The sequence below is a fragment of the Balaenoptera borealis genome (genome assembly GCF_965194805.1).
Source record: "Balaenoptera borealis genome assembly, chromosome: 11".
Lineage (NCBI taxonomy): Eukaryota > Metazoa > Chordata > Mammalia > Artiodactyla > Balaenopteridae > Balaenoptera > Balaenoptera borealis.
The window spans coordinates 15,413,651-15,439,961 of NC_138868.1; positions in this window are offsets into that span (position 1 = coordinate 15,413,651).

Here is a 26,311-nt window from a genome sequence, read left to right on the forward strand (position 1 = left end):
GTTTGGGGGCACAGGGCCAGCTCTGCATTCCTAATATCGTCCCACAGAGGGAGGTTTGGAGTGACTTTAACTTTCTTCTTTGTGTTATTCTGTACTTTCCCAGTCATCTAAAATAAATCTGTTTACTTTTAGGATCAGAACAAAAGCTAACAAAATAGTCCTCCCCCCTCCACCTTGGGCCACTTCTACTTTGCCCCCCCCTTATAATCACCCAGTAGGTCAGGCAGGGGACCAGCATAGATAGCAAGTCTGAGAGCAGAGCCTTCACCCAGCCCTCCTCCCAAGATCCAGGTAATAGAGACCACGAGCTTTGGAGTCAGACACTTCTGGGTTTGCGTCCAGGTTTCATTGTTTACCTGCTCTGTGACCTTAGGAGAGTTACTTAACCTTTCTGAGCCTCAGTTTCCTCATCTATTACATGTAGTTAATAAGCTGTGTCAGGGTTCTTGTGAGAGTTAAATGTGTTAACTAGTTTTCTGTGCCTAGCATGGTGTTAGCGCACCATAAATGGTGTCTTTTTTTTTACAAGGAAAGAGAAAAGGGGAACAAAGAGTGTCAGAAGACGTAAAAATGTGGGTAAATATAAGGTTTTTTTTTTCTCATTTAAAAATGTTATTTAAAGGCTAATTTATATTGTGATATTTATAATATGAATAGAAGTAAGATGTTTGCAACTGTACTATAAAGGACAGGAGGAAGAAACGGAAGTATAGTGATTTTTTGTTTAAGCTTTCTTAAACAAATTAAAGCTGCATATTTTAAACCTTAGAACAACCACTAAAGATAAAAAAAGAGGTACAGCTAATTAGAGAATGGAGATAAAATGGAATACTAAAAGATTACTCAACTAATCCAAAAGAAGGCAGTTAAAAAAGAAAAAGGAACAAAGGACAGATGAGACAAATGGAAAACAAATATCAAGGTGGTAAATTTAAACCAGACATATCAATGATTACAATTAAATGTAAAGGGTCTAAACATTTCAGTTAAAAGGTAGAGGTTGTCAGACTGGATAAAAAAGCAAGACCAAACTATATACTGTCTACAGGAGCCTCATTTTAAATATAAAGACACAGATAGGTTAAAAGTAAAAAGATGGAGGGACTTCCCTGGTGGCTCAGTGGATAAGACTCTGTGCTCCCAGTGCAGGGGCCAGGGTTCGATCTCTGGTCAGGGAACTAGATCCCACATGCATGCCGCAACTAAGAGTTCGCATGCCACAACTAAGAAGGCTGCATGCCGCAAGTACGGAGCCCCCCTCCCATAACTAAAACCTGGTGCAACCAAATAAATAAATAAATATTTAAAAAAAAAAGTAAAAGGATAGGAAAAGATATACTATGCACACACTAATTATAAGAATGTTGCAGTGGCTATATTAATATCAAAGTAGATGTTTGTTCAAAATCAGAACAAAGAATATTACCAGGGATAAAAGAGGGACATTTAAAATGATAAAAGATTTGATTTTCAGCTCTGCTACTGGATGATGCAGAGCCAGTCATTTAGCCTCTCTGAGCCTCAGTTTCCTCTTCTGTAAAATGAGTCTCAACATCAAGTGTGAAGCATCCAGCCCAGTGCATGGAACTGTGTGGTTGCCATGGTTCTTACTGTAATGAGTGAGCCCCAGGTGTGGCATTCCTTCTCCCCAGGGCACAGTGCCTGTTTCTTTACGAGGCCTCTCACCCTGGGCTGCTTGACAATTATTTATGCCAGCAATTACCCTCTGTTCACATAAACAAAGGGCTGTTGACTTTATTATCAACTCTATAAAGATGCTCTTCCATAGCTATTGGGAACCCAGGCTTGTGAGTTACGATCAAGCCAATTCCTGGCAGTGTGGACTGGGCTTGTGAGGAGCCGGTCACAGGAAAAGTTTGGGGATAAGTCGTTTGCTCCCTCTGAGGTCCTTCCAAGGGATGTGGAATCTTCTTGATCTTCAAGAGCCATGATTATCTCTGGATCTGGATTTTTAATTTTATTTTATTCAAACAAGCGTTTCTCATATAGCCCAGATATGCTTTAAGAAGCAAACTCCAAAATATTACATTTCAAAGACAAGTTCAGAGGGCTTTTCCATTGAGGAATTATTTGTCTGTAAGAATAATTTTTAAATATGGGAGGAAGCACATTGGTGTACAATGGAAAGATCTCTGGGCTTCAGAGTTGTGTAGACCTGGATTTAAATCCCAGTTCTGCTACTGCCTTCATTTGTTCTATAAGAATTTACTGAGCGGGACTTCCTTGGTGGCACAGTGATTAAGAATCCGCCTGCCAATGCAGGAGACACGGGTTTGAGCCTTGGTCCGGGAAGATCCCACATGCCACGGAGCAACTAAGCCCCTGTGCCACAACTACTGAAGCCTGTGCTCCTAGAGCCCGTGCTCTGCAACAAGAGAAGCCACCACAATGAGAAGCCCGCGCACCGCAACGAAGAGCAGCCCCCGCTCACCACAACTAGAGAAAGCCGGAGCGCAGCAAAGAAGACCCAATGCAGCCAAAAATAAATAAATAAATTAATTAATTAAAAAAAAAAAAAGAGTTTACTGAGCATCCCAGGTCCTGTAGAGATTGGAGATACAGTGGGAAACAACAGATGTGTCCCTGTCTTCATGAAACTTATATTCTAGTAGGGGGGACAATAAACAAATAAATGAACAAAATAAATAAATAATTTCATATAGTGACAAGTGTTATGAAGAGAACAAAATAAAGTAATATACTAGCAAGCATGTGGGTGGTTGGGAGGGTTATGATACCTGAATACCAGCCAGATAAGGTGAGTGAGAAGAGCATTCAGGCAGAAGGAACAGCAGGTGCAAAGGCCCTGGGGTGTCTGGTTTGAAGACTGGAAAGGAGGCCAGTGAGGTTGGAGGGACGTGAGTGAGGGGCCTGGTCATGCCGACCCTCACAGGTCATAATGGAGTGGGCATTGGAAGTCCTTGGGGGATTTGAAGCAGCCACTTACGAGCTGGGTGTCCCTGTGCCAGTTATTTAATCTGCCTGAACCTCACTTTATTCATTGGTAATGGGGAGATGACACCCATCCCATCTTATGGAATTGTTGGAAAACTGGGCAAAATGATACACGTAAAGAACTAAAATGGTACCTGAGACATTGCAGGTGCTTGACAAATGCTAGTCTTCTTCCATCTCTGGGCCTCAATTTCCCAGAAATTGAAAGGGTAGGACTTAGTGGTTTCTGTGGCATCGTCTACCTGGAACATTCTTAGTGCTTAAAAAAGGAAGGAGAGTTCTAAAGCTAAAATATTAGGAACATTACTTCAAAATGAAGATAAAATATCTCAGAAATTGTGTTGTAAATCACTGCTGAAATAGGATTGCATTTATAAAAATTCAATTTGAGTGCAATTTTCTCAGGAATACACACTTACTGTACAGAGTAAGGTCAACCTGTGAGTAACATCCTCCCTTTCAGATTCTCCCCTGTATCTCAGCGCAGGGGGAAGGGCAGCTTGGGGGGGATTGTCCAGGGGATTGTCTGAGGCCCCTCTGTTCAAGGGCTCATTAGCCTCAGACTCTGACTGGATGACCCCTAAGCCCTGGGTCAGGCAGAGTAGGGAGACAAAGCTGTAGGGAAGAGGGATGTCCTAGAATTCCAGAGAGTTCACAAGAATCCCCAGATCAGGCTCTGCTGATTCCTGTAGTATAAGAAGTGCTGCTAGAGTCGTGCTACCAGATTGGACTCCTTGATATGGGGAAAGGCACATCCACGTCACCTTCCCACTGAGCTCAAGTGTGCTTCAGTATCCTTTTCAGCGGTCTCTCCAGTTGGTCTCTACCAATGGACCATGGTTAACTGGTGAGTAAACCTCTTTGCCATCCCTGATCTAATCTTACCCTCTCAGATCATGCAAACTGAGGCCCAGGGAGTGAAGTGACTTGCTAAAGGCACACAGCTAATAAGTGGCAGAGCCTGGTCTCCTGGCTTTCCACTGCCCCCTGCTGACCCCAGGGTGGGAGAGGCTGTGAGACGTGGTCTGCTTCCAGGAAGAGAAATATATCATCTCCGTGTGACAGATATAGCCGTGGAGATGCAGGGACATTGGCCCAACAGAACTAACAGGAAATTTCTGTCCTGGCTCTATTGCCGCTCCCTCTGGTGCCCTCTTACCACTTTATAACCAACAGTACCCTGATATTCTGATACATGAGATTTGAGGAGACCCACTGACCCCCAGCCTTAAGGGTGGGCCCCGATGGACTTCAGACAATTGGTGTATCCCCTCCCCATGGCCACAGTGATTTTGTGTGACGGACAGTCAGATCTGTCCAGGTCAAGGAGATGCCCTCCTGGGGAAAGTTCTGCCTCTAATCTGGGTTGGCTACCAACTTACCATGTGATCTTGGGCCCACTGTTTCAATACGAGCCCTTTATGTCCAAATTTTAAAAACTTGTGTGTTTGGGGGATAGGGTGAGGGGGGGCAAGATGATAGTTTTCACACTGAGGTCTGTGGACTCCAAGCTCAAGGTGGTGTCTCAGGGCTTGGAGAACCCCTACCTCCCCCACCCCTGACTTTACCCAGCTTTACTCTCCCCTTCTCCAGGTTTCTGAGGAAGGTTTTGTTTGAAGAAAGGGCTTTGCATCAGAAAAAGCATGGTAGCTCTGGGGATAGGTGACCTCACAAGCTCCAGCCACCTGCCCCACTTCCAATACTCCAAAAACCCATGGGTCTGCATAGGAGCTGAGAGTCTGGGGTCATCATGGCCTTCTATTTTCAAAAAAAGATCAACAAATATTTTTTGAGTACCTACTGTGCTAGCTCAGATTGGTCTGTCTGAAGTAGTACATTTGTTTAGAAAGAACACTGAAACATGTTCAATGAAGACAACTTGGAAAACACTAAGAAAATCACTAAGAAATAAGTAAATTCAGAGGTAATCCCATTGGAGTCCAGCAATGTTGGCCATATCAGCAAGAGCCCTTCTTTTCTCTCTCTTCCCCTCTCTCAGTATTTCTGTCCATGAGCCCATCTTTTAATTTGGACCCTTGTCCTGTCTTTGGTCCTCTTCCCCTTTCAATTATCAAAAGAGAGAGAGCCAATTTACAGATGGGAAAAACACTCTTGATTTCCTCTTCAGTTCTCATCATAGCCATTGCCAGTGTTTCAGAGCATGGGCAGGTAGAGCTTGTACCTTCCTCCTTCCTCAGAGTCATGGACTTGAAATCTCAGGCTAAGGGGGCAGCTCCCTCTAACACCATAATCCATCCCAGAAGGAGGAGTTGGTGGGACTAGAACAGGACATTCACAGGTGAAGTAAGCAACTGCCAACATAAAATACCTTCAAAGGCACTTGAAAGATCCCACGGGAGGAAAAATCCTGCCTTCCCCAAAGGCTAATATAGAGACAGCCACTCATCCTTGTAGGAAGTTACATATCCCAGAAGGTATTAGTCTTTTACACTTTAGTGTGAATGAGGCCCTTAGAACAGATCTTCATGTGGTAGGATAAAGTCTTATACAGCAGACTATGCTATATTCCAGAGGGTGGTCCCCACTTTGTCCCTCTGTACCACTCTCTTCTATTACTGCTTCTTGCACAGTGCATTCGGATTCGAGTGTCTGCCACCTTCATGAGACTGACATGCTGAGTCTTGAATCCCCAGTGGCTGGGCCAGAGTGGGCATCAGTAAAACCTCCCTGAACTAGCTAACCCCACCTCACACTGTGCTGCATCATTGTTTTTTCACTTCATATCTCTCATAATTTATGATCGTGTATTTGTTTATTTGAGTGTTCATTTCTTGTTGCCTCTGCCACCAGACTGTAAGATCAATGAGTGTGCAGACTGTCTTAGTTTGGGATTCCCCCAAAACAGAGCCTGAGACAAGGACTTCGGTGCAAATATTTTATTTGGGAGGTGATCCCAGAATGTACTATGAGGGATGGAGGAAGGTAAATGGGAAAGAGGGAAGTTAGCAAAGGATCCGTTAATCAGGGGGTTACTGCTGTGGGAGCTCGGACTCAGTCTTGTTGGGGAGCCTCTGAGAGTTTGTAGAACCCATCTTAGAATTGTCTCCCAAATGGCCAAGGAAGCTGGGATGTTGATTCATCAACTCTCATGCTTTGTTGGTTGAGGGTTACTCCTGGGGTGTTAAGGCTGGCCTACCCATGGCTGGGGGGAATCTGCTCCCCCAGTTGGAAAATGCATTCCAGCAAAGTGATGCGGGAATAGTAGATATGAGTGGGAATGGCTAGAGGCAGCCTCTAGGGTGGGCTGAGGGTGTGCAGGTGGGGGACTCACAGCATCTGCACTCCGTGCACCTCTATACTCAGCCCGTAGCCCGCTGTCTTGGATGGACATGGTCAGCAGTCCGTGAACGTTTGTGGAATGACTCCACGGGCAGGGGACTGTCTTCAGATGACAGTCGCTTCACAGAGCAGAAAACGCTGGAGCTCAGGAAGCCCTTGGAGGAATCTCACATCCAGCATTTCCCAAACTGTACCGTGCCTTTGGATAAAAGGGCTCCATGGACATTAGGTTTGGGACCTACTGTAGAAAAACACAATCCGTATTGACACAATGTTCTGAGAAATCTTGCAAGAAAGAAATCTGTTTAACTCAATATTTCCCAATCACTTTCGTTGCTAAAACTTGTTTCTTTTTAAATTGAAACATCCCCCTGCCCCCAGCCCTTCTGGAAGCTGTGGCTAATCCAAGGCCCTCACTGTTCAGTGGAAGGTGGAGGTCCTGAGAGGGGAGGGTACCTTCCCAGCACCGGGCACCCAGGCTTGTCGACTTCCACCCAGACCTTTGCTCTGTGATGGGATTATACTCCTCACCTCTCTCTACCCTGCTTCTTGATCTCCCAAGTTGCAGCCTCTGTAGCAACATTAGCAGCACCCCAAGTTCTAGGGTGGATCCTAGCAGGTCATTGCTCGTCAGCTCACCACACCTGGAGGCCTGGATTTTCCCAAGTGGTTTGGGGGAAAATTCCCTTCACTGTAGGGTGGGACTAGGTTCAGGCCTGAAGTAGGGACTGGGAGAGCCGGAGAGGGCAGGAGGCTTGAAGTCGGCCGGGAAACTTCAGATATGTTTACCCTACACTTAGGCTGAGTCTCAATTTATTTACACTGAACATTTTGGTAACCGTCTGCTCTTAAACCAAATGGAAAATTATCCTTCTCCCACTGCGATGGCAGCTCCCTCGGATGTTTTTAATAAAAAAAATCTATCATTTTAATGCAGACAGCTCAGCTAATAAAAATGATCTGTGCCATTAATAATTATCCTACAAATACAATGCAAATTAGCAGACAGGCCTGCGGGGGCCACCCCTGCTGCCAGGAGCGGTTCCTCCTTGGGCCCTGGCAGGGTGGGATGGTCCAGCACCTGTGGGAGAACAGGCGAGCGTTAAGGAGGGAGGAACCCTGGAATTCATATAAAGACCAGCACCAGGCAGACCGACAGAGGGTCTGGGCAGGCCTACAGCTTGGGTCTGCGGAGTGATAGAGCAGGAAGGGGCAACAGAGGTAATATATCCCACTGGGGGCTTATTGATATTAATGATAATTACTGGCCTTTCCCCAGCTTGTGCCGTGTAACCTGCAAACCAGAAACTACCGACCACATCACCTAGTCTCTCTGCATGGCCTTGCAGGAAAGGCAGCTGGAGGGTCTCAACCAGGGGTTGTAGCCTCAAGTGACTTTGGAGGCCAGACGTGTAATATAAATGTATGGAGCTTCACAGGTATGGAAAAAACAGAACTGGAGGCCTTTGGTAAACTGGAAGATGCACTTCTCACCTAAAAACATTTGAATAAAAAAAAGTTAAACACAGACTGGGCAAATTATATATGTTGCAGGTTGGGTTTGGCTGTGGGCCATAGGTTTGAGAACCTGGTTTAATGAATGAATTCACCTCTCCCCCCGAATGGCACCCCCCCATGGCCCTCCCCCACACAGTGCTAAGCTTTGGTAGCCAGCAGAGGACTGGGTGGGGTCCACACTCTCCCAAGCTGCATATGTACAGAGGGATGTGGTGGGACCTCCTTCCCCAGAGCCTTGGGATGGTCTGCACCTCTGCATTCCAGCTGTGGGCTGAGATGCCGATGGAGCCGACACCAGGCTGGAATGGGAGACAGATGATGAATGATTTCAGAAACAGAGCCTGAGGCTTCCCAAATCCCGAGTCTTTCAAGGCAATCGGATCCTTGAGTTGGGTAGGTGGTAGAAGTGAGGAAGGAGGGAATGAGATGTCTGCTAGTTTCAAGTTCAAGTTGGGCAGAGGCCCCAGCCTCATGTGGCTGAATGGATTAGTTAAAACTCATTCAGTGGCAAGGGACAGAAACCCAATTGGCTTAAAGAGAAAAGGAATATTTTGGCTTGTATAACAAAACAAAAAATCCAGAAATCTTATTTTTGCCCATCTCCTGGCTCAGCTTTCCTGAGTGAGGGTTTCTTTCCCAGATGACACCCGCCTCCTGGGCACAAGCTGGCTGCCAGCAGCAACAGGCATATACCTGCCCCTCTCAGCAGCCTTATAGGGCACACACCCATCTCTGAACCAATCAATGTGGCCAGGTGATATCACACTCTGATTGGCCAGGCCTGGCTCACAGGCCCCACCCCAGGGGGCAGGGTCAGCCCCACTCAGATCAGAGGGACTGAAAGCTGGGGAGGACCCATTCAGAGAAGAGGGGTGGATGGTTGCTTGGATGACTTTACCCCACAGAAGAAGAAAAGAAAAGAAGGATCTAGAGATGTATTGAATGCCTCGTGTGTGCCAGAGTGGTCTGTACACTGCACATACATTATCTTAACTCCACCATGTAGGTGTTCCACAGCCAGGTTACATATGGGGAAACAAGATCTGAGGAGTTTGTCACTCATGTAAGATTGCCCAGCTGGTGGAGGAAAGGCCATGCTTTGCAGCTGGCATTGAACAGAAGGGTCTCTGTGCACTGTTTTGCGTCCCTCTGTGCTTGCTCTGACCCTGCAGACTGTCTGCTCATCGCCGTTATCCATTTTCCTATTGGGGTCTGTGCCCTTTCTTTATTGACTGGTAAGGTAACAAATACATGGCCATAGTCAGCGGTAGGGGGTCTGTCATGAGAAGTGCACGTGACTGAACATCTGCCTTCCCCATCTGACTGTGAGTTCCTAGCAGGTCAGGGATTATGTCTCACTCACCTTTGGGTCCTCAGGTTCTATCTCAGCTTCGGATTGGAGGAGCGGAAGGGGTCAGGAGATCTGAATTCTAGGCCTGAGTCTGCAACTCAGCCTTCTTAACCTCCCTGCTCTCCCACGGGGCACCTGAGGCACCTCTCTTGACCCCTAGGGTTCCCCAGAACAAGGTTTTAGAACTACGGGTTGGGGGTAGGAGTGCTCACCAAGCGTCCTTTGGACTTTATGATTCTCTGGGCCGTGCTGAGAGTTCTCATGGTGTTAACTGTGCAATGATTGTGCATGCTGGTCTGCCTGTGAATTCTAGAACCTTCTGTGTTGGAAGCTGCTCTAGACAAATCTTGGTTTCAGGAAAGAGTCTCAGAGGGATGCTTGTCTCCACCTGAGAAGTCCAGGAGTAGAAATGGGGGAGCCCAAGTTCCTTCTGAAACACTTCATCATGTGCCCCCAAAACTGACATTGGACTGGCCTGCATGGATCTGGGGAGGGAAGTCTGGACCCTGAAATCAGGCTCAAGGCTCCTTTCTGGGGTCATCATGCTGGTCACTCTCCGTCTAGCTGTGACAGCCACGCAGATCTATCGTTTCCAGGCAGCTCTGGAGGGACAGGCTAGGGAGGGAGAGAAGAGAGGCTGCCCCCACCCCACTGCCCCCTCCCAGCTTCCCAATCACATCAGCATTTCTCTCGGCATTGTTTCCAGTCCCATTAATATTCATAAGCGACTTTTCTATTGTGTTTGCAATTTTCCAGCAGACGGACAGGCCTGCACTCCCCCGTGTTAATAGGATGCAAAGCTCACCAACTCAGATCTTATTAGCAAATCTCCATTAGATACCGAGGCCCTTCTGGGCTGCCTGATAGGCGAGTTTCCACCACGGGTGACAGCCGGAGCAGGTCTTAATCCAATATGACTTTGCAATCCCCACTGCAGAGACAATCCCGAGGAGGAGCCTGGGCCGGCAGCAGATCAGGCTGAGCGGGGCATCCTGTTAAGGGGTGGAAATGGAGTCGTCGAGGCGACCAGAGCAGAGAGGTCAGTGTGGGTGGGCTTCCTCTCCTCCCACAAAGGGGCACTTCATCAATTCCATCTTTCAATCACTTGAGCTTTCATTTATTCAACAACAGGATTACCCAGTGCTTCCCATGTGCTTGGCACTGGATGGGGGCTGGGATATGGGTGTGACCGTGACCTGCTTCCTCCCTCCGAGGCTTTCTGGGTTGGGGGCATAGCTGCACTTATGGACAGTTGCCTGTCGCAGGTCCTGTGGAGAGAGAAGCCCAAGGTGCTTTGGCCCCCAGAAAGGGGCGGCTAAATCAGACAGGGCTGAACAACATCCGGGAACAGGTGAGCAGAATCTAGGAAACACGTGGGCGGGGAACGTAGAGGCTGGGGGCCATTCCCAGCTCTGCTCTGAACTCGAAGGAATTACTTTCTAGCACTTACTAGCTGCATGAACTTGTCCAAGTCTCTTGACTTCTCTGTGTGGCAGCCCATCTGTAAAATAGGAATAATAGTAGTCCCTTCCTCCTAGAGTTGATATGAGGATCAAACGGGGCTTGACACATTGAAAGCAATAGGTAAGTATAACTATTACTGTTATTATTTATTTGGGGAGCTCCAGGGTTGCTCCCAGTTTTAACTCTCTTCACATGAGCCTCAGTTTCTGTATTGTGGGGAATTAGCCGAGGTATGTGAAGGTGCCTGGCCATTTGGGTGCACACAGGCCCTTGTCAGCTCTGTGGCTGCTTGTTGTAAGGTCAGGGCATTTGGTAGACACTCAGCGAGGGGTCCTGTATGGCTCCAGTCCTAAACTCATTAGCCACCGGATGAGATAAATCCAGGTCCTGGATGAAAGGTGATCAAAATCTGTGAAATCATGGAGCTGGGGTAGACGACCTGAAGCGTGTATTTCTGGGTCTGAAATCCCATGACCTGAGGCCCAGATCCTGCCCTCCAGGTGCTAGAGGTACAGCTGTGAAGACAAGTCTTCTGTAGGTCAAATGCACCGGAACACACCCTGTAATGATGGGCAAATGTGGGTTCCATGGGCAAGGGGTGGCAAGAGATGTGGGAGGGGAGGTCCCTGAGGGTTGGGGCAGTCAGGGAGGGCTCCCTGGAGGGGGTAGGACTTGACTTGAGCTGCGCTTCTGAGAAGGGGTAGTGTGTGGAGAGGGAAATGGAAAGTGATCCAGATGGTGGGCACAGATGGTGGGCACAGGTGGAAAGAGGCTGGAGGCTAGAGAGTGAGTGAATGGAAGGAGTGGGGCTGGGAGAGACCCTCAGTCCTCAGGAGGCCATGAGCTAGCCAGCCACGTTTGGTTTTGTTGGCTCAGTGTTTAAATTAAAAAATATTAAAGCCTTCAAGGGGAGCATGTATTTTTCCCTTCACAGTCCTCAGCATTACTTATCACACCATACCAGGCCCAGGTCACACTTTAAGTTTCCTGCCTAGTATTCTTGCAGACATCTGAGTTTGTGATCCCAGCCAGACAGAGCATTAACTTTTTGGTGGGGATCTAAGCTCAGGTGAAGGCTGGACCATTTGCCCTAAAGGCTTTAGAAATTGCCCAGAGGGTCTTGGGCCCTGGGAAGTTGTATTTTCCCTGGACCTAAGGCTCCTGCGTTGGTCAAAGAGTGGTGGGGTGCCTCGGTGACCCCCCGATAAGGGAGCTGTGTCTCATATCCCAGACCCACTTTAGCAGAATGGCTGGACTCCCTTCCTTACAGAACGGGGATCGCTGGCTGACGGGTGGCTGAGGTCATGTGCCAGTCTCTGCAGTCCAAAATGATCTGGAACCATTCTCTGCTCATTCCAGAGTCCCAGATCTGCCCCTGACCCCCTCACCCCCTTCTCCACAGGCTGTAGCAGTGACACTGGAAGTTGTGAGCCATCTCCAAATGCCTGGGGATAAAGAATGAAGCTAATAATATACCTGTGAGAAGTGAAAAGTTCTCTCAACTCCCTCAGTTGGTTTCAAGGGTGAGGATTTTTCTCACCTACAAATCTCTCTGTATTCCCGAAGGCAGCTGAAGCCTGGATGCTTTGCCGTCATGGGGCCTAGGAAGGGCAACTTTGGATGTCCCCCTGTAGCTAGGAGAGCTCACAGCTGTGGAGGCGGGGTAACAGATGGTGGACGGGCAGTGTGACTTGATTGTTGGGGACATGGTATTTCTGAGTCACAGACACCTGGGCTGGAACTCTGAGTCAGCTGCTGGATAGCTGTGTGACCTCGAGCAAGACGCATAATCTCTCTGAGCCACCCACAAGCTGGTTTCGGGGACTAAGTGAGCTGACGCACGTAAAATGCTCAGCAATGAGCCTGCCATATAATAGGCTCTCAATAAAGGAGAGCTATAATTACTGTTACTGTTATTTTAGGGCTAGCCTCCTGGGTCCTCAGCTGGTGGCCAGCTGAGCTGCTCCGTCTTTGGGAGAGTAGTTGGAGCATGGCTGCTCTGCCCTTTGACCTCAGGCTGGACAGATCCCAGGGGTGTTAGGGAGGAGATTTTCAAGCATTATTGAGCCTGGCAGCTGAGAAAGAGAAACACAGACTCCACGGAGACGGGCATGAGACCGGCAGCTCCCAGCAGGCTCTGGGGCAGGTACACAGGGACTCTCTCAGTGGTCAAGGGTCATGCAGTCCTACCATGCAGCACGGAAGCATCAAAATGTCACAGCTGGCAGGAGCCTTGGGGCTGTCCAGGCCAACCTCATCAAAAATTTTAATACCTTTTTTATTAGTTTTTTTTATTGCTGCTGTAAATTACCACAAACGATGTTTTAGACCAATACAAATTTATTTTCTCAGAGTTTTGAAGGCCAGAGATCCAAAATCAGTATGGTTGGCAGAAATCAAGGTGTTATCAGGGCAGTGTTTCCTCTGGGGACTCTAGGGGGAGAATCTGGTCCTGGTCTCTCCCAGCTTCTGGGCGCTCGTGGCTGTATCACTCCAGTCTCTGCCTTTGTGGTCACATGGACTCCTTCTCTCCTGTCTGTGTCAAATCTCTGTCTCCACCTTATAAGGATACCTGTGATTGCATTGAAAGCCCACCTGGTATAATCTAGGATAATATCCCCAAGGCAAGATAATTAATCCTACCTACAAAGTCCTTTATTGTTTTTTGGCATATAAGGTGATATTCACAGGTTCTAGGGATTAGCACACGGATATCGTTGGGGGGAACACGATTCAACCTGCCACATCATTAAAAAAAATTGTTTTGAGATAATTTTAGTCTTATGGAAGAGTTGTAAAACTAGTGTAAAGAGTTCCCATACACCCTTTACCCGGTTCTCCCTTATGATTATCTTATGTAATCACAGAATATTTATCAAAATGAAGAGATTCATCTTGTTACAATATTATCAGCTAAATTTCAGAACTTATTTGGATTTGACCAGTTTTTCCACTAATGTCCTTTTTCCTGGGTCAGGATCTGGTCTATGATACCACATGGCATTTAGCAATTATGACTCCTTAGTCTCGACCAATCTGTGACATTGCCTCAGTCTCTCATGGTCTTTTATGACTTTGACACTTTTGAAGGGTGCTGGTCAGTTTTTTGTGGGATATGCTTCAGTTTGGGCTTGTCTGGTGCTTTCTCACGATTATGTTAAGGTCATGTGTTATCGGGATGTATTCCGCAAAAGGAGGTGCTTCATCAGGGCATCACATGGGGGTAACACATGCTGACGTGTTAGCAACACATGACTAGTGACGCGAACCTTAGCCTTGGTGCAGGTGGTGTCTACTAGGATTTTCCCCTATAAATTTACTATTTTTCCCATTATAATTACTTACTATTTGGGAGGAGATACTCTGAGACGATGCACGTGTCCTATTTCTGCTTAAACTTCCGCCCACGAATTTTAGCATCCATGGATGGATCTTGTCTGCGGCAATTATTACTGCGGTGTTCACTCATTCCTTCTACATTTATTACTTGGAATTCTTCTGTAAGGAAGAGTTGTACCTTTCCCCCTCTTTATTTACATTTGTATGGACTCGTGGATATGTATTTTATTCTTTGGGTTAGAATTCAGTACTATTGTGATTTATCTTTTGTGCTCAACTTGTTCCAGCTTTGGTCATGGGGAGCTTTTCAGGTGGACTCCTGTGCCTTTTTGAAATGTTCTATCCTTCCTTTTTCTTTTCTTTCTTTCTTTCCTTCTAAGGGTTTGTGTCCCACTCTGAATATAACGTGTGGCCTCATGCAGTCTTAGAAATCAGTCCCAGCCATTCTGAATATAGCCTGAGGGTTTCTGGTGGACAAGGATTACATTTTACTTCAAAATTGCCAGCACTTAGTTCTGGCCAAGGACATAAGACATAGAGGCACATCTCGGAGATGTTTCATGTTCAGGTCCAGACCATCGCAATACAGAGAATATTGCAATATAGTGACTCATGAATTTTTTGGTTTCCCAGTGCATATAAAAGTTATGTTTGCACTATACTGTAGTCTATTAAGTGTGCAATAGCATTATGTCTAAAAAAATGAACATACCTTAAAGTTAAAAAATACTTTATTGCTAAAAAATGCTAACCATCATCTGAGCCTTCCTTGAGTGGTAGTAACATCAAAGATCACTGACCACAAATCACCAAAACAAAGATAATAGTAATGAAAAAGCTTGAAATATTACACGAATTACCAAAATGTGGCACAGAGACACGAAGTGAGCAAAATGCTGTTGGAAAAATGGCGCCGAGAGCCTTGGTCAGTGCAGGGTTGGCACAAACCTTCAATCTGTAAAATACTCAATATCTGCAAAGTGCAATAAAGCAAAGCACAATAAAACGAGGTCTGCCTGTACTCAAAAATATGAATTTTCTCGGTTCCCTTTTCCCCTCAGTCCTCTTCCCTCCCCCATTCCTGGGTCACTGAAGGTCTGGCCTTGTCTCCCAGAGCAACTTCCTGGGGGGCAGGGCACTGTCACTTTAGGAATGAGGACTTTGGAATCGCATCTCTGTTCAAATCCTGTCTCCAGTGCTTCCTCTCTCTGTGACGTGGGGCAGCTGACCTACCCTCTCTGCGCCCCTGTAAAATGAGGAAGATGAACTCAACCTCAGAGGGCCAGTGTGAGGACTACAAGAGATAACAGATGCTTGAGAAACACGGCTGTGACTGCCACAGTCTCCATAATTGGTTGGAGATGAAATACCAGACAAAGGCGGGGGGAGGCTGGGATCTATGTTGGTCAGTCCTGCTTCCAGGAAAGCCCCAATTTTATGTATTCATTTTAAATAGAGGGGGTTTGCTCAATCCGTAACTATAAGTGATTTAAAACAAATAAACCTGTGAGCCTTTACCTATAAACATATTTACAGATAAGAATAAAAGAGAGCCTCCATCAGCTCATGTCTTCTTTTTTTTGCAAGTGGGCTCCCGTGTTTTTCACGTTGTCATGCCCAGGATGCTCTGGGTCCTGGCATTCAGAGATTCCCACCCACTGCCCCCCGCCTCGCTGAGTACCCCACCCCAGCCCAGGGAAGGCTAGCAGAGGGCACACCTGAATAGCTTCCTTCCCAACGAGAAGAAAAAGCTGTTGTATTAACGACCACACTTAACATGCTTCCATTTTAATCCCTGCTTTAAATTTGGCACAATTGTTTTTACAGTAAAGCCTGATTTTTTCCACAATAGGGTGCTGAGGGTATGTGCTTTCTATTCAAACACAAAGAGAGCCCACTTTACTTTGAGAAAGAAAGAAAGAAGGAAAAAATCAGTCTTTGTCATATTAGAAATTCACAGATTTGAGTCAGTTGCCAGACTGTTCGATAACTGCCTCCCCTCCCTTCCTCCACCTCCCTGTCAGCCTCACTCTCATTCTACAAGCATTCCTGAGCGCCTACTGCATGCAAGCATTCCTGAGCGCCTACTGTATGCCAGGCATGAGATCAGGGACGAGTGAGGCACATGGTGGTCCCCCAACAGGGAAAATTGACCTCCTCAGTGGCTGCAGGCTGGAGATGAGTAAGCGAGACCCAGACCCTGCAAACCAGATCTTTGGAACGAGCATTTCTCAAAGCATGGGTTCCCCCAGATTATTTCACGTGCTCACAGACCTGGCATCAAGTCTCGCTGAATTGTTTGAGTGAGAAAGTTACTTACTCTCTTGCAATCATTTTCAATCCTGATCCAGGCTGGAGAAAGTCTCTGTTGGGGGCTGGTGAATGGTTAATACCACTCTAGCCCTTGCTGCTTTCCCATTTTAACAAAGAGAGCAGAGCTTAGGCTCATAGATGTCCCAGGCCATGGTGGCTTTAATGCCATTGCCTTGTCGTTACTGTATTTATTTTTATGGTTATGTTGCATTTGTGGACATTGATGCTGGTTTTCCCATGCAGGAGAGGGAAAAGCTTCCTTTTAGGCCAGCATTAAAGAAAGAGAGTCAATGTAAAGAAACATAGCAAGTAAATAATTATGTGGTGTATGCAGACACAACACAATTCTGAGGATGGTGGTGCCCAATGACGGAAGACTGGAAAAATGATCTGCGTTAACATTCTCTTTGTGTCTAGTTCCCAGGTGCCATTCCTGACCTCAGGTCTAAAAGTCCCAGCTCTTAGATGCCAGGGGCATTGGGAGGGGCGTTTGTCTCTGATTGGGCCAAAGTGTTAAGCTACATGAGTATCCTTTGAGATCGGGATGGTGATGGCAACAGTGGCCAGACAGAAGACTCGGAGGGAAGGTGCAATGTGGGCACAGTCGGTCAATGGTTATGGGCTGCCCCTGGGCTGGGGGCCCGTGAGCTCCCGGCCATCTCTGAGTAAGGCGGCTCCCGTGAGCCCAGGACAGTCCTTCAGAGAGGGCTGCAGGTGTGACCACACACACCTCTGGGTGGGGCATCAGTGTCATCGGCTTCAGGCCCCTCTGCTTTGGGAAAATAGTAACAATTTTCTCCCACTGCCGTGGCTTCCAATCTTATGCACTGGTTTGACCTGGCGAAGGAACAGACCCAAGGAAGGGCTAAGGGCCTTTCCCTGAATCAGGGTGGCATCCAGCCACGCAGTGGGCTGTGGGCAAAGAGTGGAAGATTGGCACTGGCACAGCCAGACAGGCATGTGGCCGGCAGGATCCAGTGGGCCCAGGTCTTCAGTAGCCCATAAACCAGAGAACTGAATATTTGATAGAAATATAATTCCAGAGAATGAGGGCCCCTGTTGGCCCATGGTGAAATACAGTGGCTGTCTGACCTCCTGGAGGAATAAATCTGCCCAGTGACACTTTTCAGCCTGAGACATGGAAGCCCCCTCCATGTAGCTTTTCCTAGAAGAGCTTAAACACTTAGCATGAGGATATTTACTGTCTGGTGGAGCTCTGGGATCCCAAGGTCATCTTGGCCGTGGCTCCTCACGCTGCCCCAGGCGTGCCTCTGTGCCATCCTGGTACCCTGGGGCTGCCTGCCACTGTGGAGCTGGAATGAGCAGAGGCTAGCACTGAGAGGGAGGGGAAGAAGCATCTACCTCCACCTCCTGAGCTTTGTTAAAGGAAAAGAGGCTGATAGTGTGATAGTTACCAGATGGGGAGGGGCTGGGCAGACCTGGGTGAGAATCCTGAAACTCGGACTGCTAGCTGTGTGACCTCAGCCAAGTTACTTACCTTCTTTGGACCCATCTTCTTCATCCACAAAGTGGGGTTAATAATAGTGCTTACCTCATAGGGCTGTGGGATGATTAAGTGGGCAAATGTATCTGAAGTGCTTTGCAGGGTGCCAGGCACATGGTTATACTCAGTGAAGGTCAGCTATCATGACAGCATAACAACAATCTGACTCTAGACCTCCCACTGGCTGCTGTGTGTCCTTGAGCAAATCATGTAAGCCCTCTGAGCCTCGGTTTACTCATCTGTAAAATGGGTCTAAGCATACCTACCTCATAGATGTAAAGATTGTAGAGGTAGAATACAAAGCTCCTGGCCTATGTAAGTGCTCAATAAATAATAATGGTGGTGCCGGTGATGATGATGATGAAGCCAAAGATAGATTTTAACAATGTGGGGTTAAGCCCCTCCTTTTGTAAGACGTGGGTTAACCTCTCTCCTGCCCCCTGGACCACCTTGGTGCCCAGAAGCCCTGGACAACAGGAGAGAGGTACAGCAGGAAGCTATTCTACCTACCTCTGCCCCCCAGCTAAGATTCCTGCTGAGACACAAGACTGGGACCCAGATTCTGGTTTGCAGGTGTTAGGATGGCAGAGAGGCAGGAATTACGTGGGGTGGCGTGTCCTCCTTCATCCTTGCCATCTGCCTCGGCCAGTGGCTCATGCTGCCCTATTTGCCTGGAACACTCTCCCTCCAGTCTTCTTCTGGCTCACTCCTAACTCTCTCTGATATCACCCTCTGGTGCCCATGTCCCCCTGCTGTGTACTCCTTCAGGGTATCTTCCAGCACCTCCTATCACACTGTATTAACGAACACTTACCATGTGCCCAGCACGGGGCTAAGTGCTTCGCAAGCTAACCATCCATCCCTTCCACTCCGTGAGGGCGGGGACTGTGTCTGCCTCAGATTCCCTGCTCAGCCCATAGAAGGGTCTCAGAAATTATCTACTGAATAAATAGATGTGGCATTTGGGGTGTTTGGTCAGCAGTGGAGACTGACATCACCCTGGCTAACCGATTCCTTCAGGCTGGGAAACTGTGGATGAGAAAGGGAAAGAGCCTGTGTCCTTTGCCCCAGGGGTGCCGAAACCCAAGTTCCTTCTAAAGGGTATGGCTGCTTGATGCTCTCCTGTCATAAACCAGCCCCAGAGCCACGTAGTTCCCCTGCCTTACCAAGGGCTTCCCCATCTCACCTGAGCCTCCCCAGGACACCAGGAGATGGGGAGGACAGTGGTATTATTCTACTTTTATAGATGAGGCTCAGAGGGGTCAAGGGTCTGGCCTAGGGTGTCACAGCTTATGGTGACACAGCTGGGAACCAGGACTCCTGACTCCTTGCTGAGGGCTCTTTCTCCTCTACTCCACTTTACAACCCCCTGGGCCACGTAATCATGAAGTCCCAGAATGTCAGAGTTAGTTGGAATCTTAGAGATTGTATTACACAGATGGGACAACTGAGGCCCAGAAAGGGGGAGGGGAGGTAGCTGCCCAAGTCCCCATAACCAGCAAGTGGTGAGCATGACTAACAGATATGTTGGCTTGAAGCCACGTCCTGGAGGGGGTGGGTTCACAGTTAGCAGTGAGCCCTCTGTTGTGGCCAATCTGGGGCTGAGCACAAAAAGATTCATTGTCATAGCCTGGAGGTAATTTTCACAGACAACTGTTATGATATGTTCTCGGCCTAAACACTTTTCCAAAAAATCCCGGCCAGCTGAGCAGACGGGCATCTGTCACTGGCTGTAACAAGGAGGCTGTGGGACTCACTCATCAGTCAGGCATCCCACTTAGAAATGGCTCAGAACACCCCTGCAGAGAAAAACAAATGTGCTGGTGCTGGGGCAGAGCTCTCAAGTGAAGGAACAGGGAACCCCAGACATGGGCTGAACCAGACACCATTTCAGCACTTGGGACAGTTCCACGGAGGGCAACTCTTCATCCATGAGAGCTTGGAATCTACAGAACTTTATAATCAGAAGCCTGGTCTCCAGGGGGTGGGCAGTGGTTTTTAAATGAAGAGCCACTGATTTTCTGTAAAAAAGAATCCAAGTGTTCACAGAAGCACGATGTGACTTGATTTTGTAGAATTTTGCGGCCATTTGGGTTTTTAGAAACTGAAAAGTTTTAAGGTAAAGGAGAAGCATAATAACATTTGAAGAGATGAAATGATTTTTGGAATATGCCTGAGCAGTGATCACTCACCCCCCACTCCCCTCCACATTATAGCCAGTAGGAAAATGAGAAAGGGAAGATGGAAGGAGGCAGGATGAGACTCAAAGGGGAAAAATAACAGATCTACAGAAAAGAAGAGAGAGAAGCACACAGAGGGAGAGGAAGTTGAAAGGTACAGAGAAAGTGAGATGGGAGCGTGGAACAAAGGGATGGAGGGAGGTTTCATAGGTTCTAGAGTATCATTACATTTCTTAACCACTTCCTGACTTTTGCATTGACCCCAGGCTGCTTGCTAGGATTACCTCTTAAATGTAATGAGTAGATTAACCACTTTTCAAAGTTCTTTAACTTCTCATTATGCTTAAAGCTTCAGAAACTCTACTCTGATTAGAACCATTGTAACAGTCTATTATAATGATGTTTTTCTCTGGTGCTTCCAACAGCAGAGATTTCAATGGGGGCCCAAAAGAATTGGGGTGTGTGATAGATTTAGCCTGAATCTGTGATCCTTCATTTCTGATGATGAGAAGCTGACCCATGGAGGACTGATGTCTGGGACCCACTGTTGAAGATGTCAGTGTGAGAAGAACGCTCCCTGTGGGCCATTCAGCATAGGGACAAACAGACAAAATGTCTCAATGGCCCTGGAGATCAGCAGCCTAGTGCTCATCACAATGGTCCCAATGCACCAATCTTATGGTTTAAATGGTGTTTGATAGTCTCCATTTAAGAAGGTGGGATGGGGCTTCCTTAGTGGCGCAGTGGTTGAGAATCTGCCTGCCAATGCAGAGGACACGGGTTCGAGCCCTGGTCTAGGAAGATCCCACATGCCACGGAGCAACTAGGCCCGTGAGCCACAACTACTGAGCCTGCACGTCTGGAGCCTGTGCTCCACAACAAGAGAGGCCGCGATAGTGAGAGGTCCGCGCACCGCGATGAAGAGTGGCCCCCGCTTGCCGCAACTAGAGAAAGCCCTCACACAGAAACGAAGACCCAACACAGCCAAAAATAAAAAAAAAAAAAAAAAAAAAAGAAGGTGGGAAGGTATGAAATATCCTCTAGAAACATTTCAGTCAAAATAATTAAAATGAAAAGCTTGTAAGTTGTTTTCTGGAGGATTTACTAGTATGTAATACTTCACTGCCCACTTATGTTGGACAATAAGGTATGTACTTTTAGCCAAAAAGACTCATGCTGTTATAATGAATTAATTTGAGCTGTAAAATATAATAATGATGTAATGTGGTATGAAAGAGAATTAATATTCTAAGTTTCTATCACATGCCAGGCATAGTGCCAGGGGCTTTACATACTGTGATAGATTGGATTATTACTCAGCAAATATTCATTCCCCTCTCCCTTGAGGAAGTGCCTCTCCCCCACCCACTGATGGTGGGTTTGGCCACGTGATTTGGTTTGGCCAGTGGATGGTGGGTGGAAGTAACAGTGGTCTAGTTCCAAGCCAAGCCTTAAGAGGCAGTGTGTATTTCCACTCGTCCCCTTGCAGTACAGTGGAGCCACCAGGAGAAGAGCAGGCCACTTCAGATTGGGCCCCAGCATGAGTAGAGTACACACAGAGTAGACCCAACCCAGCCAAACCCAGTCTAGTTCACCCAGCCTTAGTCACCTTGCAGACCTGTGAGTTCAAGAATAAATGCTTGCTACTGTCAGCCACTGAATTTTGGGGTTGTTTGTTTTTCAGCGTTGTTCTGAAAGAACTGCCTAATACAACATGCATTGTCTTATTCAGTCTTTGCAACAACTCTTTAAAGTAGGTACCACAATTTTCCCCATTTTACAGGAAACAGAGGCCTAAAGAGAAAAAAATGCCTAACTCAAAGCCACAGAGTGAGTTCACTAGTGATGGATCCACACTTAGCTCATCTTTATTTGATAAGGTGAGGAGACAGCTGCCTGGCCCTCCCCGGCTAGCCCCTGCTTGCCTCTCCCACTCATCAATCCTTCCTCTAGCTCAGAGCTCCAGGGTCGGGGTGGGGCGCTGGGGAAGCTGCAGGGAGAGCATCTGAAGCTCCTTTTAAAGAGCCAGCGGGGGTTCCCCCACCCATGGCTACTGGAAAAGGTCACATTTGGAGATTCAGCCCACAGAACAATGACATTTCAAGGATCAAAGAAAAGGTTAAAATATTCCTATAAATCTATTCTTGGGACTTTTAAGTATTTCCGATGTAAAGGGAAAATGTCATTTCTTCTTCCCCCAAGAGTGGTGGAGGGTGGGTTGCTGGTACCGGGTCTGCTCTTGTTTTCCTGGCGCAGATGAACAGGGAGGAAGAACGAATTCGCTCCACATCCCTCCATATACAAATGAACGTGCAGTTAACCCCAAACTTCATTTATTTATGGAAACTGAATCCCAAATGGCCCCCAGACGAGCTTCTCCAAGGGGAGAGATGGACAGTGAGATTCCAGCACTCTCCTACTCCCTCTGTCCGGAGCGGCTGGTGGGCCACTGCTACAGAAGAGGCCTCCAGGCTCTCAGGGTGGGATGTGGGTGAGGCCAGGAATAGGCGTGGAGGTGGGGCGTGGCATATGACCCAGCAGATCACCCCCCTGAGCTTCAGATTCTTATGTCAGCTGCCTTGTGCATCCAAAGCCAGCGGAGCCCAGACTGACTCGTCACCTTCTCCTGGATTCCACGTCTTGGGGGGTGGCCCCACTCTCTTTCACCCATTCGTTCAGCAAATGTGTCTGGAGTGCCCTCTGAGTGCCAGGTGCTGTACCAGGCACCAGGCGACAACAAGGGAGGGGCACTCCTGCCCTCAGGCAGTTTGTAGACTATTCGGGGAGACAAACTAAGACCCTGCATGGGTGAAGGACTAACACTTTTGTGAATGGGGTGCTGATGAAACCCAGAGAGGGGAGGGACTAACTCCACAGGGCAGTCGGGAGGGCTTCTCAGAGGAGTTGTTACTGAACTGGGGCCCATCCAAAAGGGACACTCCAGGCAGAGGGAGTGCACACAAAGGCCTGGGGTCCCAGAAGCCACGGCTTGTTAGAGACGTGGGAAACGCCGCGTACCACAGAGGGGCCGGCATCTTCCCTACGGCTTCTAAAGCCACTTTCTGTCAGGGGGCTGGGCTGCCGGCATGGCGGGCTGCAACCCCACAGTCTGCGAACAGATGCTGTTAGTCATAGCTCTCAAGCCATCGCTCGCCTCCCACGTCCCCTCAGTCACCGAGCCCTGTTCTCATCTGCCTCCTGAACACCTCCCCTCTCTGTCCCTCTCTCTCCCTGCCCACCTTCACCCCCAGTCCCGGGGCCCCAGCCTCTCCGTGGGATTGCGCACAGCCTCCAAGTGCTGACAGCCTCCGTGGGCAGTCTCCCTCCCACCCAGCCCACCGGGCTGCAGCCAGAGCTGGCCTTGGGAAGCATCAGTCTTGGCATTTGACTCCCTTCCGAGGTCCCTTTGATGGCCCCCCGCTGCCAGCGGGATAAGGTTCTGTTCCTGAGCGTTGCATCCGAAGCCCTTCGAGGCCAGAATCCCCACCTCACCAGCCTCACTGGGGCCCTTGTGGATCATATGCCCATTCTAGGCCCTTGAACCACCTGGGGGCAGGAACTCATCAAGCCCCTTCCTGCCTTTGCACATGCTGTTTCCTCCACCTGGAATTCTTTTCCCTGTGCTTATCTGCCTATTGAACTCCCATTCGTCTTTCAAGACCCAGATGAACAAATAATACAATGGTAATGAAAATAACAAGGACTACCACTTACTGACCACCCCCTCCAGTCCCTCTGTATCTCATGACACTGCTTCATTTTCAAAGTATCTGAAATACTGCTACACTGTTGGTGGGAATGTAAATTGGTATAGCCACTATGGAGAACAGTATGGAGGTTCCTTAAAAAACTAAAAATAGAGCTACCATATGACCCAGCAATCCCACTCCTAGACATACACCCGGAGAAAACCATCATTCGAAAAGATACATGCACCCCAATGTTCATGGCAGCACTATTTACAATAGCCAGTACATGGAAGCAACCTAAATGTCCATCAACAGAGGAATGGATAAAGAAGATGTGGTACATATATACAAGGGAATATTACTCAGCCATAAAAAAGAACCAAACAATGCCATTTGCAGCAACATGGATGGACCTAGAGATTATCATACTGAGTAAAGTAAGTCAGACAGAGAAAGACAAATATCATATGATATTGCTTATATGTGGAATCTAAAAAAAAGGGTACAAATGAACTTATTTACAAAACAGTAGAGTCACAGATGTAGAAAACAAACTTATGGTTACCAGGGGGTAAGGGGAGGGGGAGGGATCAATTGGGAGATTGGGATTGATGTATACACACTACTATATATAAAGTAGATAACTAATAAGGACCTACTGTGTAGCACAGGGAACTCTACTCAATACTCTGTAATGGTCTATATGGGAAAAGAATCTTAAGAAAAGAGTGGATATATGTATGTGTATAACTGATTCACTTTGCTCTACACCTGAAACTAACACAACACTGCAGATCAACTATACTCCAATAAAAATTTTAAAAACCCCACAATGGTCACATCATATTCTTAGGATGGATATTATTAAAAAAAGAAATGGTGTTAAAAGTTGGAGAATATGTAGAGAAATTAGAACCCTGTACACGGTTAGTTGGTATGTTAATTGGTGCAGCCACTATGGAAAACAGTATGGAGGTTATTAAAAAATTAAAATTAGAACTACCATATTATCCATCAATCCTCTTCTGTGTATATATTCAAAAAAATTGAAATCCAGGTCTAAGAGAGATATCTGCACTCCTGTGTTCATTGCAGTATTATTCATAATAGCCAAAACATGGAAAGAATCTAAATGTCCATCAGTGGATGAATGAAAAAAGAAAATGTGGTATATACATACAATGGTATATTGTTTAGCCATAAAAAGAAAGAAAGCCTTCCATCAGCGACAACATGGGTGATACTATACTAAGTGAAATAAGCCAATCACAAAAGGACAAAAACTTCATGGTACCACTTATGTGAGGAATCCAAAGTAGTCAAGCTCACAGAATTGGAGAGTAGAATTACATTTGCCAGAGACTGGGGGGGAAGGGAGAAATGTTGAGGATAAAGTGTACAAATGTTAAGTTATATAAGATAAATAAATCTTGGAGATCTACTGTATAGCCAAAAACAAAAAAGAAAAGAAAAGAAAAGAAAAAGAAAATAAGGACTACCATTTACTGACCACCCCTTCCGGTCCCTCTGTATCTCATAACACTGCTTCATTTTCATAGTATCCAAAACAGTGTTTTTTAATTTATGGCTTTACTGTCTGTTGTCTGTCTTTTGCATCAGAGCGAAGGCTCCACGAGGAAAGGGCTTGATTTTCCTGTGTCCTCCGTATCTAGAGCCATGGCTGGCACTGAGTAGGAGAGCAAAAGAGTTTGTGGGATAAATTAAGAAATGACCCCTTATAACAACCTATTAGGTGTTGAGTGTTCTTATCCCCATTCTACAGAAGGGGAAACTGAGTCTTTGGCAGCAAGGGCTTTGGTAGCTACCTCAGTGCTCCGTTTCCAGGCTGTTTCCTGGGAGCCACTCAAGGGCAGGGTCCACGTCGAATTCCCATCCAGAACCCCTGGGTTCCTAGGAGAGGTTATGGAAGTGGGTGGTGGATGTTTCCTGTCAGTGGCAGGGGGCTCAGTGGTGAGAAAAAGGGTGGTTGGGGCAGCTTGGGTGGAGGCACCTCAGCTAGTTGAAGCTTGGCTTTCCAGAGCCTATTTCTAGGTTGGGAATTAAATGCACTGATGGTTCCCACTCATTCCTAATTGCCACCAAATTATATGGAGTGGGCTGGCTGTGCTGCCCGGCTCGGCTCAGCAGGGGCTGAGGCAGGAGCTGGTGTCAATAAAAACGTTTACGCCAGTGGTGGTGGGAAGTCAGGCTTATCAAAGCTGCAGGGGTTGTCGTGGGAGCCCTGGGCTGGAGTCCTTAGTCTTTCGTCTGGTGCAGAGCAGGAGCGCAGGCTTTGGGGTTAGGGACAGCCCAACTGTGTGGCCGTTCATCTTTCTGAGCCTCGGTTGCCTCGTCTCTAAAATGAGGATGGTCATCACCCCTACCTCCTGGTGGTGTTGGGAGGCGAAGGCTTCTGCTTTTCTGTGGGCACCATGCCTGGACCCTCTGCTGCAACTACGGAGAGGGGATGAGGGGGTCCTTCAGACCTGAAGGGGAAGGCGGGCAGGGCCAGCGCCTTCCTGGGTTTATCTCATCTGCCCCTGGGGGGCTCCAAGCTTGAGAGCACATTCTTTGCTGAGACCTTTGAGCCCTGGATCCTCTAGCAAGAGGGAGGGTCTGAGCGTAGGGCAAACAGATCTCTCCTCCCAGGTGACCACGTGGCCAGTCCTAAGAGGGA